Below are 20,004 nucleotides of genomic sequence, written 5' to 3' on the forward strand. Positions count from 1 at the left end.
TCGAGGCTATCATCAAATTGCCTCCTCCTTCGAGTTTGCGCCAACTCCAAAGTTTGCAAGGGAAAGCGAACTTTTTACGCCGATTCATCCCAAACTACGCCGAGGTCACTAAAGGTTTTACACGGTTGTTGAAACAGAACGCACAATTCTTTTGGGACGAGATTGCCCAACAATCTTTTGATGCATTAAAACACGCGTTGACCCATGCACCGTTATTGCATCCTCCCAACTACAACCAGGACTACTTCTTATACCTCGCAGCTTCGCATTCCACCATTGGAATGGTGTTAGTTCAAGAAGATGAATTCAAAGCAGAGCATGTGATATATTATCTTAGTAGAACCTTAAATCCCACTGAGTTAAAATATTCGCATGTGGAGAAATTGGCCCTGGCAGCCGTTCAAGCTGTCCAGCGTTTTCGTCACTACATTCTTCTCCGCAAGACTACAGTTATTTCGGATTGCAACCCTATGATTTATATTTTGACAAAACAACTGCTAGGGGGCAAGTACTCTAAATGGATTGTTATCCTGCAAGAGTTCGACTTGGAGTTCGAGAAGTCCAAGTCTAAGAAATCTTTAGTTTTTGCGGAATTGATGTGTGATTTCCCGAGTGCTGACACAGAGACTGTGGCAGAGGAGTCCATTGCGGACGAATCTTTGTTTCTTATTAGCACTTTAGATCCGTGGTATGGGGATATAATCATCTATCTCCAAACCCAAACCTTTCGGCCTGAAGCTTCCAAGGAAGACCGTCGAAAAATTCGGTTTCGATCCCAGCAATACAGAATTATTGGAGATACACTTTATCGCCGGGGGGCAGACTTAGTTTTTCGACGTTGTTTAACTCACGAAGAGGCTGAGAGAGTTTTGAATGATTGTCACTCTGGAGCATGTGGCGGTCATATGTCTGGGTATGCCACAGCTCAGAAGGTGTTGCGCGCTGGCTATTTCTGGCCGTCTATGTTTAAAGATTGTATCCTTGCTGTCAGAACATGCCACAACTGTCAAGTGTTTGATCGAAAGATGCGCGCTCCACCTGCTCCTCTCCACCCTATAATTGCCGCTGGTCCATTCGCCAAATGGGGCATTGACTTTATTACTTGTAACCCTCACTCGGCCGGGGGGCATGCGTATATCATCCTCGCGGTTGATTATTTTACAAAATGGGCCGAGGCGATGCCTACATTCGACGCAAGCGGCAAGACAGCTGCAGTTTTCGTATTCAATCATATCATAACTAGGTTTGGTGTCCCACAAGCAATCATTACTGACCATGGGAGCCATTTTCGAAACGTCATGATGACTGAGCTTACAAGCCAGCTTGGTTTGCGCCACGATAGCTCTACTCCTTATTATCCGCAAGCCAACGGTTTGGTTGAGTCAATCAACAAAGTTCTAGTCATCATGATTCGACGGATCATTGGTATCCATCGAACGAATTGGCATAACATGTTATTTTCGGCGCTATGGGCATATCGAACTTCAGTGAAAAATTCAACAGGTTTCACCCCTTTCCAGCTAGTTTATGGCTTAGAAGCTGTGTTACCTATTGAATGCGAAATCCCATCACTTCAAATGGCTGTCGAATTACTTCCAGCTACTTCCGAAGAGGAGAAACGGTTATTATACTTGGCTAAATTAGATGAGACTCGACGTGACGCTACTTTAGCTATCGAGACTCACGCGAAACGAATGAAAGCTCAGTACGATAAAAATGTAACCCCTCGAAGTTTTTCGGAAGGAGACCTAGTACTATTATATGATCAAGCTAACGATAAGCTAGGTGCCGGAAAATTCGTTCCCATGTGGCATGGGCCCTACATTGTAAAGCGAAAGCTAGCAAAAGGGGCTTATGAGTTAGTTGATTTTGATGGGGACTCTTTGGGTAAACCCAGAAATGGACTTTACCTAAAGAGGTATTATGCTTAAAATGATGGGTATGGAGAAATTTTTAGATAGGTTAGATTTCCTTTCTAGCTAGCAAGTGTGTTAGTTTAGTCAGTGTGCTTAGCTTAGCGAGTGTGGTTTTTCGTCATTATTCTGGCTTATCTTGGTTTTACTCTTGATATTGTAGATGTCGACGCCTCTCCAAACATACATTGGATTTGCTGATGGTGCTTGTCGTAATACACGGAATATCTCTTCCGCAGCTTGGGTTATCTATTCGCCCTCTGACGAGTTAGTTTCTATGCATGGGGTAAGCCTCGGTCAAACAACGAATAACATTGCAGAATACAGTGCAGTGGTTGAATTATTATCCGAATCTATTTCATTTGGAATTCGACGTTTGATAGTGAGGTTAGATTCTGAACTTGTTGTATTACAGCTTAATAGAGTTTATGCCATTAGAAATCCTGTGTTATTAAGGTTGTTTTTGAGAGTGCGTCTCTTGGAACGTGAATTTGATTACATTGAATATCAACATATTCCAAGGTCTTTGAATACATTAGCAGATGCAATTGCTTCTCGAATGTTGGACAGACATTTACGATAATCATGCAAGTAAATTTAAAAACATTTCATCACATATGTTAAACAAGATAAGCCGGTAATAGTGATATATATAGATAGAAGTGTGTCAAAAAATATATACATCGTCTTCGATCATAGGTTTAAAACACCTTATGATCGGCAAAATGATAGTACAAAAAGTCAAAAATGTCACATGTGACTACAAAAGTGACTAGTCAATCACTGGTGGTGCTCTCTGTACGACACCACTGCGCGGGCTACCTTACGCAAAAATCTCCTAAACGGTCCAGGGACCGCGACTACGAAGCGCTGAAGCCTGATAGGAATGTCGTCCATAGTAGTCTCAGGTATATCTGCCGTGAGACGCTCTAGATCATGCTCCAACTCAGCTAGTACTTCTGCTGTCGCATCCTGTGGGGCCGGTACCGGTGCAGCTGGATGTAGTCTATCATAAGGCCGGAGGTTGGCTGGACGCTGTGGACCAACATCTGCATTTTGAAAAATTTACTATTAGTTTTGAGACGATATATATAAAAAATACAAAAAATACATAACTAGAAAACTTGTGAAAATAAAAAGTACCTCTGTCGTCCCATTGTTCTCCCTGTGGAAGAACCATGTCCGGATCACCTCTGAAATCCATTCCGGCATACGGAAAGTCCTGTATCACAAAAAGCTGGCCCTCTAACCAGTCAAAATAACTATCTGAGAATCGAACTACTGTCGCGCCCTCGTCAGGATGCCGGGCCATCACCGCAACCCATCGTATCAGCTTTGGCTGCTGAGGACCCAAGATATCAACAGTGAGTTGCTGAGGGATCAGCATTGGAATTCTCTCCAAGGCAAAGCTCACGACTATAGGCCCATATCCAAAAGTCTTTAGTCGTCCGTTCTTTGCCTTGGTCAGTTGGCTCTTCATATGAGCCGACACAGCTTCACACCAGTTGAAAATGGTGCCTTGGTAACAGTCAATTGCCATCCGCATTTGGGATCCGGAAGCAATGTGTAAAGCGGCCGCGCCGCAAATTCTGGTAACCGTGAACGCTATGACTTTGAGTTCCGGTAGAGTGATGTGTTTTATCTCTATGCCTTTTGAATGGTGAGCCCCACGTGTGCACCAATCCTCGCGGAGACTATCAAGGGATTGGCCACCCGGCCTAGTCCCCGCAAGACTGAGTTGCTCACCTCTGTTTGGCAAGCCAGTGAGAAAGTATACATCCGAGGGCTCTATCTCGAGCTGGTGCCCTCCTATGTAAAAGCATTGTTCTTGTACGTTCCATCGCTCAACCAGCCATTCCAAGAATCTTACCTGGCCCCTCATGCCCGGTATGGTCCAATATTTGTATAATCCGCATGCTCTTAGGGCATCCAGGGAAGGTTGATGATTTATTGCAGCTTCATCTTCCTCTACATGCTCTCTTTCTCTCCAGTCTAACATGATTAATGCCCTGCATATCAAAAATAGCAATTAGAAATTAATTTGGGAATTTTTGGTGGTTTTTTGAGAGAGTTGGGGTTTTGAAATGCGCGTTTCTCGGAGGACGCACCCCGGCTTTGTAGCACAGGGCGCCCGGACGCAGCTGGCCTGAAGGCGGGCTGCGTCTTCCGACCGTTTTCCCGTATGAGAAAAAGTCGGGGGACGCAGGTCACCCGAAGGGCACCTGCGTCCGCCGAGAGGCGCATTCCAAAACCAAAACCCCCCAAAAAATGAAACTAAAACCTAAAAATTGATTCTAAACGGATAGAAATGCAGAGTAGGATGTGTAAAATACCTGGATGAGACGGCGTTCGATTCCGACGGTCAGATTTTCCGCAGCGACCACGGGAAGTTTCTTGTCAAAAGCTCCTTTTTCAACCTCAACAGTGAAACGGTAAAAATGACATGGTAAAAGGTCTTTTTATAGGTTTTTTGGATGAATTAGTTCATTTTTTACCATGAAAAGATGTTTTTGAATGTATTTTTGCCTATTTTAAACAGGTATGAGTAATGTGTTGCTTTTGTGCAGGACAAAGGGATTTCGAGGGAAATTGTAATTTTTCACAAACAAAAATATCAGAGTCATCTTTTAAGCCCTTTTCTGACTCCTAAAACATGAAAAGATCGCCGAGTGTTTCTTTTTCACTCGTTAAAACGGAATTAAAAGACGGTCCCCTTTTAGCTCTTTTCTGACCGCAAAATCAGGAAAAGATTGCCGGGTTTTTGTCGTTTCGAACTCGATAAGGAAATAAAACGACGTGTCCTTGATCGCTTTTTACTTTTCAGGTTAACGACACTATTATGAAAGTACTCCTTGGTCGCAAGATCAAGCGGTTCCCCCAGGTATTATTTTATACTTTTTCGGGCTTGAGGGACACAAATATACGAAAAAGTTCAACGTGGAGTCTCCTTTAGTTTTTTCAGACTCTCTAAAATTGAAAAACGCCGAGTTTCTCCTATACTGGGCTCGTTAAACTTTTACAGTAGAGGACCTGTTCAATTACAAACAGGAACGAACCACTCCTTCCTAGGGTTCGAATTTAAACTAGGTTGGACTCGTCCGAAGGATGAGCTTATAATCAAGCATATGTTATCCTCCTCAAGCTTGTTAAAAATAAAGAGGTACTTGCCAGAAATGGTGGGGGAAAAGAGAGAAGAATGAACCTGTTTGTCACCTTTTGTCTCAAAAGAAACTTTATTACCACTCTTGAACACGACACTTTTCATTCACCTGGGTTGGGAAATCTTTTACCTCACAGTTGACCAAACCACTTTGAAAGTCTTTAACCGGGTTCCGGGGATTAACTTTGAGTTATTCGTCACCAAGCCATCTGTTGTGTCGTTATGTGTTCAAGAGGTCTGCAAGCAAAACTTTCATCTGCAAAATACTTGTCATCCATTTGACCATCCCTGAGTCAGTCCTTACAGCAACATTTCTTCAACTTGAACAATGATTTCGTGTTGCGGGCTTGCCTGCAACGGGTCGCTTTCTATCGACATCGACACATTATCTAGAAAGATGACTTAGGAATCGACAGTACCTTGAAGTCTGCATGCATCAATGGCAGGTTTCTCGCCTTTGACGTCAGTTTACATCATTGACTTTCGATCAAAGGATTCCGTGAAGTGTTCGACATCAAAACATCTATTCACATTTCACGGGTTGTGCTTGGTACTTTGAGAACCATTGACATTACTGGTGGTCTCTCTCACGCTTGTTAACAGTTTACATCATTGACTGGTAATCAAGTGGTTTCTAACATGTTCGACATCGAATCATTTAATCACATGGCTAGAATCGTACCAATTCGGGAAGTAGAAGTGAAGACCCTGGATCTAGTTTCTACCATCCAGGCTGCGAGGAGTTTTGTATTCATTATCTATGTAGACTAATCATAAACAGATGGCTGCGTCCATACTGTGTCTACAAAAGTCTATAAAAATGATGTACTGCAAGATCATTCCTGTATCAGAATAGTTAGTCCATTAGTTAAAGTTTTGAATCTGAGTATGGGAATGCCTACCTCAGTGATGATATAATCTTATCCATGTATTTTGTGTTGAAAATTGCAGGTTCCAACCAGGCCATCCACAAGACAATCCTTGAAATGATAAAGCGCTTCACCCTTCCTAGAATTACAAAACCCTATTCTATTCCAGGCTTCGCACTTTAGGGGGCAATCTGTTACACTAAAAAATGTCACCTTGACTACTTACAGTTAGTATGGCTCAAATCAACAGTCATGCTACCCTCTTAGGCAAGTCTTATGCCTCTGTTATCCATCTCAAACTCAAAGAAGAGAGAAAGTCTTGTAAAAATATGTTTATCTCTGGGGTCGCAGGTTCTCTCTAGCCTTACCTGCGGGGACGCTGACCATGTTCACAAAATCTGCGTCCATGGACGCTCTGTATGTTAAGGGACAGGTGCGTCCCTCTGTAAAAGGCAAAATGCGCGAGTTTTATCTTAAAAAAGTTACTTGTGGTTACTTCTAGAACATTCTAGAGGTCGGTTTGATGAAATGGATGCGCCTCCAGTTGGTTCATGTATCTCTATTAAGGGGGAACTTATCCCATCAATAAGGGAGCTATCCCACCCAAAGAGGGGGATGATCCCATTGATGGTGGACCTGAATAACCTCTTTACAGCACTATAAATAAAGGCATTGAGCCAGAGGGAGGAGAGGTTGGAGCTATACATTTTCTTTGGGTAAATGCTGCAGGATTTAGGTCTCCCATTAGAACCTTGTGAGGAGAGATTGTCTTCACTTGATTCTACTTGGAAGAGGGTGAGCTTTGTCAAAGTAGAGGAAAACCCTTGATGGACCCTGGGAGGAACTTGCACAACACCAAGGCCAGGTTGTAAGAGTTTCTTTGTTTCGTTATTAATACAAACTGGTTTATTTTTCTCAATAGCTTGTGTTAATGAGTTATTTCATGTGTTCCTTGGTCTGCATGTTGAATATATGTTTTATTATATGAAATGCAAGTGCTTGGTAATTGTTTGATTGTTTGTGGTTGCAGGAATTGACTTGAAGGAGGAGCTCATCCGGATCGTCAAGGACGGACTTCAACAACAGCGTTTTGGAATAAGGTAAGCCTAAACACTTGTAGTTTTCATGTTTAAAAGGTGTATTTAGAGAAAGATCACTCCATTTTGTCTTGTTTGTCGCTAGAGAGTTTAGACTCCTAGGGAGGTCAGTTGTGTCCGCACAAACGACTTTTTCCGCCACGACAGTACCTCTTTATTTTTGTCAAACTTGAGGAGGATAACATATGCTTGTTCTATAATTTTCCCTTCGGGCAAACCCATCGCTATGTTTTAACAAGCCTAGCGATAGTGAAACTCGTTCTTGTCTGTTATGGACAAGTTTGTCGCTATTCGATTTTAACAAGTTTAATGACAAAGATAACTCGATCCTTTTCAATTTTAGAGAGTCTGAAAAGGGATGTAAAGGAAACTCCAAAAAATCATTTTTCATCATCTAATCCCTTGAGTCCGAAAAAGTATAAAATAATACAAAAGGGATGAATTTTCGGTAATTTTAACGAGCCGAACAAAACAAGCGCTCGATCTTTTTGTGTAATAATCCCTTAGGTCCAAAAAGATTAAAATCTAAAGGAGGGATAGCACTTCCAGTCCCTTTAACGAGTTGGAGAGGCCAAGGGCTCAGCAATCTTTTCATATTTTACGAGTCAGTTGAAAAGAGCTTAAAGGAGACTTGTCTCTAAGGAACGAGTGATAGATTCGGGTAGCAGCTGATTCCAGGTAAGAGTTGGAATTTTCCAATCACGGCAGTTTCACAAGGATGGCTAACAGGATCACTCTTCGCAGCTGTTCCTCAAAAGGGGTAAACAATCAAGTGGAGGTGAATGATCGGCCAATACAGAGTGGAGGTGATGATGAGAACACGACCAAGGCTTCAGAGGCTGAAGTAATACATTCACGATGGTTATTTACCGGAAATTGGTTCATTTTTTAATGAGCTTAAATGCTAGGGGGAACACTTGCTCATTGCTTATGTTTATTTTTTAACGAGCTTGAATTCCGCGTTAAAACTGCTCGATATAAGGGTCATTGATTTTCTTGATTTTACCATTAATAACTTTGTTCCTTCAAAGGTTGTACTGCCTGCTCAATTGCTTCATCAAACTAGTTAGAAATGAACAATATATGTTTGAAAAATGAGTTAAGACACTAATATTTTACTTGAATTACATAAAAGTAATTTAAAAGTGCTTTTACCCCTCATTTTACCATTTCATTTGAACTTTGGTTTGTTGGAGCTTTGGAGGTGCTTTCCCCCTTGATTTTCACCAGCTGATTTCGGGAGATTCTGTGGACGATTTTCAGCGCCGTCTGGACCAGGTAGGAGCTAAACCTGAGCTCTTTCATTTTATCCTTTCCATTTTGCATTCTGAGCATGTTTTCTGGTTTTTCTGAGCCTCTGGGGTTTGAAAAACTTTCCCTGGCTCCATTGCACCCTTTCTATATCGAAAGGTGCATTGCATGTTGGGCTACCCACTGGACAGTTAGTATGTAATGTACCCAGAACACTGCTGGGGGTGCGATGGGTGCAAGGAGGGAAATTTATGCACATTTTTCAATGGAAATTTTTGCTTGTTTTTCACAAAATCAGGATCTAACTATTCTCTTGTTTGATTTCAGAGATTCATTGGAGAAAAATGCCTGTTACATGGCAAGAACGTGAGCATGAAGAAGAGGACATGCTTGCTTTACATGATCCGGTTATGGTAAATGCACTACGGAACTGTGGCATGTTCAAGTTTTTCCGCATCTCTGACATGAGGCAACAAATCAACTTGTTGCAGTATTTGCTCGATGCCTGGGATCCTACCTGCCAGGTGTTCCAGATTAGGGGCAAATCCATCCCCTTGACTGTCGTGGACATCTATTTTTTGACCGGCTTATCGAGGCGGGGTGCCCCTATCTCATTATCAAGTTTGGCCCTTGGGGGTGAATCTGTGAGAGATTACATTCGCAGGTATTGTAGAGAGGGATCTCAACCGAGTAAAGACGGCAAGATCAACATCCGAGATGTCACTGACAGGCCCTTGAGGACCATTCTGTTCACTTTTGCTAGGATGGTTGGTAGTCTGGCTCTTCATGTGGCCAACTGGTCTTATATGTAGTATGCCTTAGAATGCCTTGAACCGAAGGTGTTCAACTGGTGTGATGCAGTACTCTTTGTGATGAAAGAACAATTGACCAAGGTGAAAAATGGAAGATTGAAGAACTTTGGATATGGTTCTATTTTGACCACCTTTGCCTTGGAAAAGATCCCGTTGATGCAGCCGCAGTATATTTCACTTGGTTTACCTCCACCGACTAAGCCACGGATGCAGAGATGGGTCGACCATATGTCCAGACATGCTGGTCAATCTCAGGTTTCTTTTTCTGATACCTTCTTCGGGTGGTTCAATCTTTAGGAGATGGTTTTTTCTGAGTATCCATATGCTGGTATGGATTTCCGGGGTGACCCGGATTTGGTACTACCGGTTGGCGAGCAGTGGGGTGCCATTGGTAAATCCTTTGACCATATTTCTGTTTATCATTTTTCTTTATAATGTCATTGTGCTTTATTCTGTCAAGAGTAATTAGAAATCATGTGCTCATGCAGATTTTGGACCCGTTCGGCCAGTAGTACGCCTAAGAGTGCTAGCTGCCGCTCCAGCTGGAGAGGCTATGGGAAGGGCTATCCTTCGCGACCTCAATGTGGCCGAGACTCTTTCAGCATTACAGGATCAGGTCGAGGGCCTCACTCCCAGTATTCCAGATGTGAGGACTGACGAGCTGCCTCTGAGGTTGCAGCGACATACTACTGGCGTGCCAAGTCGATGGACTAGGCTTTTATGCATGATTGCACAGGCGGTGACTTGTTATCACCAGCATCATTAGACTAGGGTGCCCCCTAGAGTTTTGAGTTTTGGGTCATTTGACCAATTTTGTCTTGGTTACAGAACATTATGTGTAAACCATAAACAGTTATATATATTTATTTTTTTGATTTTCGGAGTTTTATTTTGGTTAAGTTTCATGATCCTGATGCAAATATTGATGAAATGCTTCTTTTTATAAATGTTGCAAATGTCTATCTAACACATAATTTGCCAATGAGTCTGTTAATGTGTTTAAGTTTCTGTAAATATGTTGATATTGAATAAAATCAAATTGCCTTTCCAAAATCTTGACCCTTAGGAACACGCGATAATAACTGGATTTCGGACGGAGTAGATACCAGTGAGTTGTAGTATGACGAGCAGTGAGTCTAGCCTGACGACAAGTCGGCGTATGCCATGTGTGATGGCATCAGAGAGAATTTCTATCAACGCGCTATATTCAGCGATGTTATTTGTTGATCGACCAATACATACCCCTCTAAAACTTACTAACTCGCCACTTGGATCAAAAATGGCCCAAGCCGCAGAAGATAGGTTCCGCGAACTACGACTTGCTCTGTCGGCATATCTAATAAAAGATTCCAATAGGTGCGACATCTGCGACAAATGTAAAAAGTGGATTACTTGACCAAAACGATTACCCTTAGCGAAAAAAAAAATGTAACAAAAGCATGTGGGTTACCACACTGAATCATGCGTAGTAACGCTTAAGGTACAACCCGTTACGGGGTTGCGCCAGTGGAATTCCGTCGTAATCCATTAACTCGTAGGCTCCTTTTGCTAATACACGTTTAACAATATAGGGGCCCATCCATAAAGACTTGAATTTACCTGCTCCCAATTTATCGGATTCTTGGTCGTAAAGTAAGACCAAGTCACCTTCTGAGAAGACACGGGGTTTGACATTCTTGTCGAACTGCACCTTGACTCGTTTCTTATGGGCTTCATTAGCCAAAGCGGCATCACGACGGGTTTCATCCAATTGGATTAGTTCCAAGAAACGAGCCTCCTCTTCTGAAGTTCCGGGGAGAAGGTCGATTGCGAGTTTTAGGGACGCGATTTCACACTGAACTGGTAAGATTGCTTCTAGGCCATACACCAGTTGGAAGGGTGTAAACCTGGTTGCATTCCTTACCGGTGTTCGATATGCCCACAAGGCCGAGTACAAGATCAGGTGCCAACTCCTTTGTGGACTCCAATCATCCTTTGCAGCATGCGCTTCAGGACCTTGTTGATTGCTTCAACTTGTCCGTTGGCCTGCGAGTAATATGGAGTAGAGCTGTCGTGAGACAACCCTAATTTGGCAGCTAATTCGGCCATCATGTGATTGCAAAAATGCGATCCATGATCTGTGACTATAGCCTGTGGAACGTCGAATCTGGTGACTACATGATTGAAAAAGAAAAGGGCAGATGTTTCACCAGTGTTATCTAATGTAGGCATCGCCTCGGCCCATTTGGTAAAGTAGTCTACTGCGACTATGATATACCCATGCCCCCTGGTCTAGATGGGGTTACATGTCATGAAATCAATGCCCCATTTGGCGAATGGCCCAATGGAAACTATAGGTTGCAAAGGTGCGGGTGGTCTTCTAGTTTTACTATCGAAAATTTGACAGGCATGGCAACTTCTGATTGCGGTTATGCAATCTTTGAACATTGTTGGCCAGAAGTATCCTGCTCATAAAAAATTTTGCGCTTTAGCATAACCAGATTGATGCCCCCCACACACGTCTAAATGGAAATCATTCAGGACTTTTTATGCTTCCTCATGGGTGAGGCACCTCCTCAGAACTGTATCGACACCACGACGGTAAAGCGTATCACCGACGATCATGTAGTCTTTTGATTGGTATCGAATTCGTTTTTGTTCGGAGCGATAGGTATTAGGCCTATATTTTTGGGTTTGGAGATAGATGATTATATCTCCATACCATGGATTGCTTGAAGATATCAGAAACAAAGATTCATCCACGATTGTTTCATCTGATGTTTCATCGTTGGACGACGATGGGAGATCACGTAGTAATTCCGCGAAAACCAGGGCTTTCTTTGACTTGGATTTTACAAATTCCAAAGCAAATTCTTGTAGAATTGCTATCCATTTTGAATATTTTCCCCCCAGCAACTGTCGCGACAATATATAAGTCATGGGGTTGCAATCTGACAGAATGGTAGTTTTTCGAAAGAGGACATAGTGTCGAAATCTCTATATCACTTGAACAGCTGCGAGTGCCAGCTTTTCAACATAGGAATATTTGCTTTCTATATCATTTAAGTTCCTACTTAAATAATATATAAGATGTTCAATTCCGTTGTCTTCTTGAACTAAAACCATTGCGATGGTTGTATCCGCTGCAGCCAGATACAGGTTAAAGTCATTTTGATAATCAGGAGCGTACATTAATGATGCTTTCATTAGGGATTCTTTTAAAGCATCAAAGGAAGCTTGCGCGACCTAATCCCAAATGAAGGGCACTTCCTTTTTCAATAGACGTGTATAACCTTTAGCAAGTTCGGCGTAATTTGGAATAAACCTCCTCAGAAAGTTTTCTTTCCCTTGGAGTTTCTGAATCTGAAGCAAATTTGAAGGTGGAGGAAAATTTATGATTGCCTGAACATTACATGGGTCGAGACGAATCCCGTCCTTTGAGACTAAAAAGCCAAGTAAACGACCAGAACTGACACAGAACACACATTTGTTTGGATTGAGTCGTATCTTGTAGTGTCGGCAACGTAGAAATATTGCTCTCAAATGCTGCGGATGATCGGTCCGCTTTCGTGAATGAGCCAGAAGGTCGTCAAGATATGGTTGAACGATGTTTTTGATGTCATGGAAGGCATAATTCATTTCCCTTTGAAACGTTGCCCCTGCGTTATTTAAACCAAAGGGTAATTTGCGATATGCGAATGTGCCCCACAAACAAATAAATGCAGTCTTTGACTGGTCCTGTGGGCGGATATTTATTTGATTATAACCGGAGAATCCATCCATGAATGAAAAGATTTCGCATCCGGCGCATTCATCAATTATCTGGTCAATAAAAGGTGTAGGGTAGTTATCTTTTGGACAAGCTTGATTTACATCCCTATAATCGACGCACACTCTAATCGTTCCTTGTTTTTCATCACAGGAACAATGTTCGATACCCAATCGGTTAGAGGAACCGGGTCTGCCTCCCATGCCGAAAACATTGATTGCTACAATATTTCTATTGGGCTTGGAGGCAATACCTATGCATGATCCATGTTTATATCGTTTTCTGAGATCTTTTGAATCGAAGATATCATATTGCAGGTTCCTACTGTCGCCACTTCTGCCAGATTGATTGGAGGCGGAAGGGCAAAAGTCCCCATTAATATAGGGTCTTTTAGTACGCCTACTCCGATATTTTGAAGCGTATGGGGGCTTCCATGGATCATCAGAATGCTTCCCGTAACTTGGGAACTATTGGGGATAAATGTTTGTTGGTCGACGATTGTAATTCCTCCTTGAAAAGGAAATCAAATCTTCCTAAAGTAGGTCGACACAACTGCAGCCATAGCATATATCCATGGTCTTCCCAATAGGATATTGTAATCGAGGTTTCCGTCGATTACTTCGACATCTATTTCTACTGTTTTCCCCCCTAGTTCAACTTGCAAGTTACTTAGAATACCATATGGGGTATACGTTTGTCCGTCAAATGCTTCTAATGTTGTCGAAGATCATGACAAGGTTGGCGACCCTAAAGTTTTCCAGCAACTCATCGACATAATACATGTAGATGCCCCCTCATCAATAATTGTTCGATGAACAGTTTTGTTGAGGGATTTCACTTGAATGAGGAAATCTAGTTGAGCTGGTAACTGAGGATCGTATCCTTTATGATTAAAGGATACAAGATTAGAATCCTTTGGGTCTATCCCACCTATAGTTGATAATAAAGCCTGCTTTTGGGATGGACAATTTTGCAGTACCTCAAGTGTCGACATAGCGGATGGCGATTGGGCCAGATCTTCCACTATATTATAATGTTGTGCTGCTCTGGCATGAGGATTAAATGTCGACTTGTGTACTACTCCCTTTGGCGGTTTTATTGTTAGCTCTGGAATGATGGGCGGCACAACTTCTGTTGAAGTTGTTGTCGAACTACTAGGTTGATATTTATCCTTGTTGTTCGACAACTGTGGATTCCCGTAATCTTTGTGCCTTGTCAATATCAAAGCATCATTTTACTATTTCGAAACCGACAACATCAGTACCTGGGACGAGGAAGCATTTTCACTGGCAACCAGATTTGTTCCTGGATTTGGAAACGGATCAGTCAATACTGCCGAGGTTTTTGAATTCTTGAAGAATCTTTTAAGATCAGCCTTATGTGGACAATTTTTTGTCCAATGATCCTCATCACATATTAAGCATGGATTTTTTGGTTTCCTATCTTCAGGAGGGTTTGCAGAAGAATTTTCAGGTGATGATTCTTCCTGTTTCTTCTTCTTCCCTTTGTTTTTCTTCTTGCCTCCTGGTTGCTTGGTTTCTTTGCCTTTATCAGTCGAGACGACATTTACTTCCGAGGCGAGAAGTTCTTCTTTTGCATTTTGACTGGAAATCTTACGGGCCTTTTTAGATGTAGCCTTTGTCGATTTCGTGTCTGTCGTACCAATCACGCCATCGCCGGCATGAGAGTCATTGTTTGATTTAGGAGGAGGAGGGACGGAAAATTCCGATCTGGGAGCATCAGGGATTTTATCGTAGAGCATGCCAAACTGAGTATAAATCAAGTCTAAATATTGCGCACGAGCAATAACTTGCTCTTCAGTGATGACCCCTCCTTTTGCCACATCTTCTGTAATGGAAGGTAATAATGACTTAATAAACCATTCAGCTAAAAGCTGATCAGGAACATACATTTTTACCATTCTATGACGACGTCGCCACTCATGAATATGATCGGATATGTGAGTGGTCGTTGTTTGCTTGAAATTGGTAAGAAGTTATGTTCCCGTTTCGTACCTTATCGGTAACTGAAAATGGGTTAAAAAGGTTGTGGCTAGGGTACTGAAGTTGTCAAACGAAGCTCTGGGTAACTCGATATACCATTTTGCTGCTGGACCATTTAATGTCCTCTGGAAAAGGTGAAGCCTAATCGAATCATCGTTTAGGGTGTTTGATGAACACCACAGATGAAAATTCATCACATGATTCGATGGGTCTTCACCTAGATTTCCATTAAATTTAGGAATATCTGACAGAAGTTTATGCGGAATCGCTGGCCACCAAGGGGCGTAAGCAATTGGATCGTTCGTTAACCTATTTAGATCCAGTAACTCCAAAGTTGCCACGAATGGTAATTGTTGATTCAGGTTTGGAGAAGCATACCCAGGATAAGATGGGATTGCCTGAGCAGTTGGTCTCTGCATACCAGCATAATGGATTTGATGTTGGTAATTTTGGTAAGGTTGATGGGCATAACCATTGTAGAATGGTTGATTTTGACCGTTTTGAATATACGGCTACCCACTATTTGCAAAGATTTGTTGCTCAGATCCTTGGTATACTTATTGGAATTGCAGGTGTTGGTATTGCACCAGCCATGGTTGCGAAGCCATGTGCTGTTGTCCAATACTGACCGTATGACCAAGATGAGGGGTAATTGTACCCGTTTGGGCCTGTGTCGTTCCACTAGTTGGCGATTGTGGTTGAGTCACAGCGACAAGAGGCTGTTGCATTACAACCTGAGAAACCTGAGGTTGGCATACAACAGGCAGCGCTTTTACTTGTGACACTGTCACAATAGCCGGCGTAGTTAGTATATTTGACATAGGTAAACATTGTTGCATCGAATATACAACTCTTGGTTGTTGAGGCAATATCGGCACCCAACCGCTAGATGTAATTCCAGCATAACCTGCATTTTATTGTGAACTCCCATATGGTTGTCCTCCCAGAGGAGACAATGAAAGGGTATATTTCCCCCCATACGGCGGTAATCCGGTACTTAAAGGAATTGTTTACCCTTGAGGACCGGACTGCCCAAATTGACACCCTGAAGGATCAATTTGCTGAGACTCAACATAAGAGTTCCTGGATACTATTCCGGATGAACAAACAGGAACGGAACATACTGTTGAAATAGCCCCTGAGTGGGCCCCGTCTAGCGATCGAGAGCTAGTTGGCACAGATGGTATGCCGGCGAACATTGTTGGAGTGACAGCAGGAATTTCTGCCATCGCTGTGTCGGATGACACAGTCCTAGATGTCGACGGTTGTTCAAACATTTCTAATCTATCCAAAAGATTGCCTAGCAATTCTACAGGAGCTTCCAATGGCGGTAGACTAATTTCTGACGAAGAAGGATATAGAGTGATCCTGACTCCGAATCGCGATGGAGTACTAGAGGGAGAATCCTCCACAATCTCTTCTATAGCAAACAGACCAGGTGGAAGAGGTAGACCGTCAGGTCCGTAAAATATTTCTGGTGCCGAAGAAGGTATAGAATCTGTAGCGACAGATGTTTGGGGAATAACACCTTCTGAATCAGCTGTAGATGGAGCTGGCTCAGTAACACAAGCGTTTACCTTCACACTAGGATCAGTTCTACTGTCCTTTGGTGGCTGCTGAACTTCTTCTGTAAAGGCAATGATACGAGAAATGTTTGGAGTAACTGGAGTCTTCGATGGTGTTGGAACACCTGTTATAACTTTACCAGGGGATTTGGAACTGGTTAAATGAGTTCGCTTTGTCCGTAACAGTTTCGACTCTTGAGACAAAGACGGTTGGATCGTAAACCTCCGCGAACGACGGGGTTTCAATTGACTTTCTTCCACAATTGTGGATTACTCGATCAACTAAAAATCAAGGGGAAGTATGTTTCCGAATTAGATGAATTTTAGACACTTTGACACAACTTGTTTTTTCAATTTTTAAGAGTCGAGAAAAAACAAAAGATGACTCTAGTCGCCTTCGATTTTTAATGAGCCTGAAGTGACAAGTGCTCAGATGGACCTTTTCCGTTAAGGAGTCTGAAAAGGAATGAAAGGGACTGCTCTGGAAATTTAGACAGAGGGATTACCAAACCAATTGCAAAACTGCAGAATACTTTTTATGGTACGGCAGTCAATCTTCCCGAATGATGTGTTCAGTGCATTGCGATCGATAGGGCGGCAGACACAGCTTCTTATGGATAAAGGATTAAGCTTATTGTGGTCTCCCAAAATATACTCGACGGTACATGGGAGCACAAGTCCGTACTGGCACTTATCGTCTCAAAGTGGAGGAATCACCCAACCAACAGTGGAAACAACAATTACCAAGCTTTACGACGCCAGAATACCTCTCTAGCCTAGACTTCTAGATGTTGTGCATTAGGTTCCAAAGAGTTTTTAAATTCATTAAATTTATTTTATAGTTGATCTTGCTTAAGAAATTTTCCTTTCAGGTTCACCGCGATTTGTAGATGTACAATTCCTAAAATGCAATCTAAGATGATAAACAGTCGTTTAATCTTCTTTTTGCAATGAAAATCCTAGCTACTAAGGAAAGAGAGATGATTTTCTTTCAACAAAAAGTAGAGAGCACACACTATATGCATTATCCTAAATCAATTCAACAAATAGTCTAAATGAAAATGCACATGCATGTATTTGTTTTCAGCCTTCTTAATGTGTGAATGCTAAGCGCAAATATGAATTATTTTTCAAAGCGACAATTACTAACAAGCTTCTTTTCAAAACAAAATGAGGACAATGATGACACTTTGTTATTTGGAATTGAAAACTTGCTTTCGACACTTGAAAAACTACTAATTCAAATCAAATACAAGAGTAACAGTGTAATCGACTATCAAGAACAATCAGATTCTCTTCTATGACTGAAAACGACACTTGCGACACTTTCAAATCAAGAAACGACAGTACAATTACGCTACTTCTTTGTAAAAGAGAACTGAAAATGACTCAAAAATACATAAAAACATTTACAGTTCTTTGCACAATGGAGGCGAAATAACAGCAAGGAAAGGGGTTTCAAACAGAGGTGTACTGACTACGGGTAGCAAAACTCCTGAATAGAGTTGAAAGTATGAACACAGAAGCCAAAATCTAAGAGTAGAGGAGGTATGATCAGTGCATGTGTAGCACAGGGAAACTGAAATGCAACACACCTACTACACTCAGGAAGTGCGACGCATTCAGGTTTTAGAGAAGACACAGTGCGTTGGACCAGGGACAAGACTTTAGCTAGGTTCCGGGTCACAGTTTGTAGCTTAGTTCAGGGATTTAGGCCGAGTAAGTGGTAATCAGTAAATCAATCACAAGGGTAGATCTAAAGAGGTTACTAGAGCCACCCCGAGGGCAATTAGAGAGCTTGTAAATCAATCGTTTAATTCATAAACAAAACCCAAAGATAGACTGAAGCAGCATTGATCTACTTTGCACTTGCATAGAAAATGCAGTTCGAAGGCTAGCTGGCTTGACTTCAGGCTCCGTCTGTAAGTTTATAAAGTAAACAAATGTAGATAAACAAAACAATCTATTCGCTCCCCAGTGGAGTCGCCATTTTTTTATCAGGAAAACTAGTGTCTATGTAGAGCTGCTAGTCCCACTAAGGCTGGTAGCTACCTTAGAAACAAACAAACTAAAAACTATTTTCATTTTCCTTTATGAGAAATAGGTAAGAGAAGAATAAGGAGACCAACCTCTGTCTTGCGCTTGGTTCCTTTCTCGATTCCTCTCTCTTCTGATAGGTTTTCACCACTCGCTTCCTTGTCTACCCAGCTTCAAAGAGTAGCTGTAGAATCAAAGCAGCACAACACTATCCAAGAACATAGATCTATTATTATAAACAATATAGGACCAGATGTATATTGACCACGCAAATGCATAAATCATCAATCATACAAGAATGTGGAGGAAAACTTGAATAGCTTTATTGATAATCAAGAAAGAGCAAAGAGGATTACAACCAATTGTTCTGACCCAGCATCATCCTCTCAGCAAGAAAACCCTTCTTCACCTCATGAAAAGCTTAGTTCACCCAACACTATGATATTGCACCAAGAAACCAACAGCACTTCCTTACAAGATACAAAATTCTCGCCTTCGGATCTCTGGGATGAGGGATCCATATATAGATGTTTGCAAGGGGAATGGGTCAGCTTTTGATATTTGATTAGTGTCCTCTCTCTGATAGTTCTTGATTCCACTTGGAGATTGATGATCTCTTACTCATCCTTGGTCGAATGCAGAGAGGCAAGTGTCACAGGAGAAGTTTCTGGAAGATTCCATGCTCCTCCACCTTGCGGATTGACCCTGCCATTTGTCCACTCTCACCCATCACACCCCATAGAAGGGCTTTTCAACATGCATCACACCTACTGTGTGTATTCAGGTGGGATGCAACGCACTTTGACCATGGAGCAGGTGAAATGGTCCAGTTTTGACCAGTTCTGAGTAGTTTTTCATGGAGAACTTCTGGGAGGTGCTGAAATCAATTGACCTTGTTCTTTTAGGGGTTGGAACAACACCTTTAGGGACTTAGGAGCCCTTAGTTTATGGACATTTATGATTGGGGTTGCAGTGCCCAAAAATGTCTATAACAGGCAGGTGGGGAGAGGGCGGGTCGGCGGGGTGAGCGGGTTAGGGCGGGCGTGTGAGGGCGGGCAAGGGCGGGTGGGGGGAGTGTTATAGACATTTTTGGGCACTGCAACCCCAAGCATAAAATTTCCATAAACCAAGGGCTCCTAAGCCCCTAAAAGTGTTGTTCTAACCCCTAAAGGAACAAGGTCAACTGATTACAGCTTCTCCCAGAAGTTCTCCATGAAAAACTGCTCAGAACTGGTCAAAACAGGATCATTTCACCTGCTCCATAGGCAAAGTGCGTTGCATCTCACCTAAGTACACTCTGTGGGTGTGTTGCATTTCAAAAAGCCCTTCTATGGGGTGCGATGGGCGAGAACTGACAAATGGCAGTGTCAATCCGCGAGGTGGAGAGGCATGGAATCTTCCAGAAACTTCTCCTGTGACACTTGCCTCTTTGAATTCGAACAAGGATGAGTAAGAGATCATCAATATCCAAGTGGAAGCAAGAACTATCAGAGGGAAGACACTAATCAAATCACAAGCTGACTCATCTCCCTTACAGATATCTATATAT

Source organism: Pinus tabuliformis, chromosome 3_1 (genome assembly GCF_031772625.1).
Source record: "Pinus tabuliformis cultivar Carrire ecotype Pingquan chromosome 3_1, CPIR1, whole genome shotgun sequence".
In the NCBI taxonomy this organism is placed as follows: Eukaryota; Viridiplantae; Streptophyta; class Pinopsida; order Pinales; family Pinaceae; genus Pinus; species Pinus tabuliformis.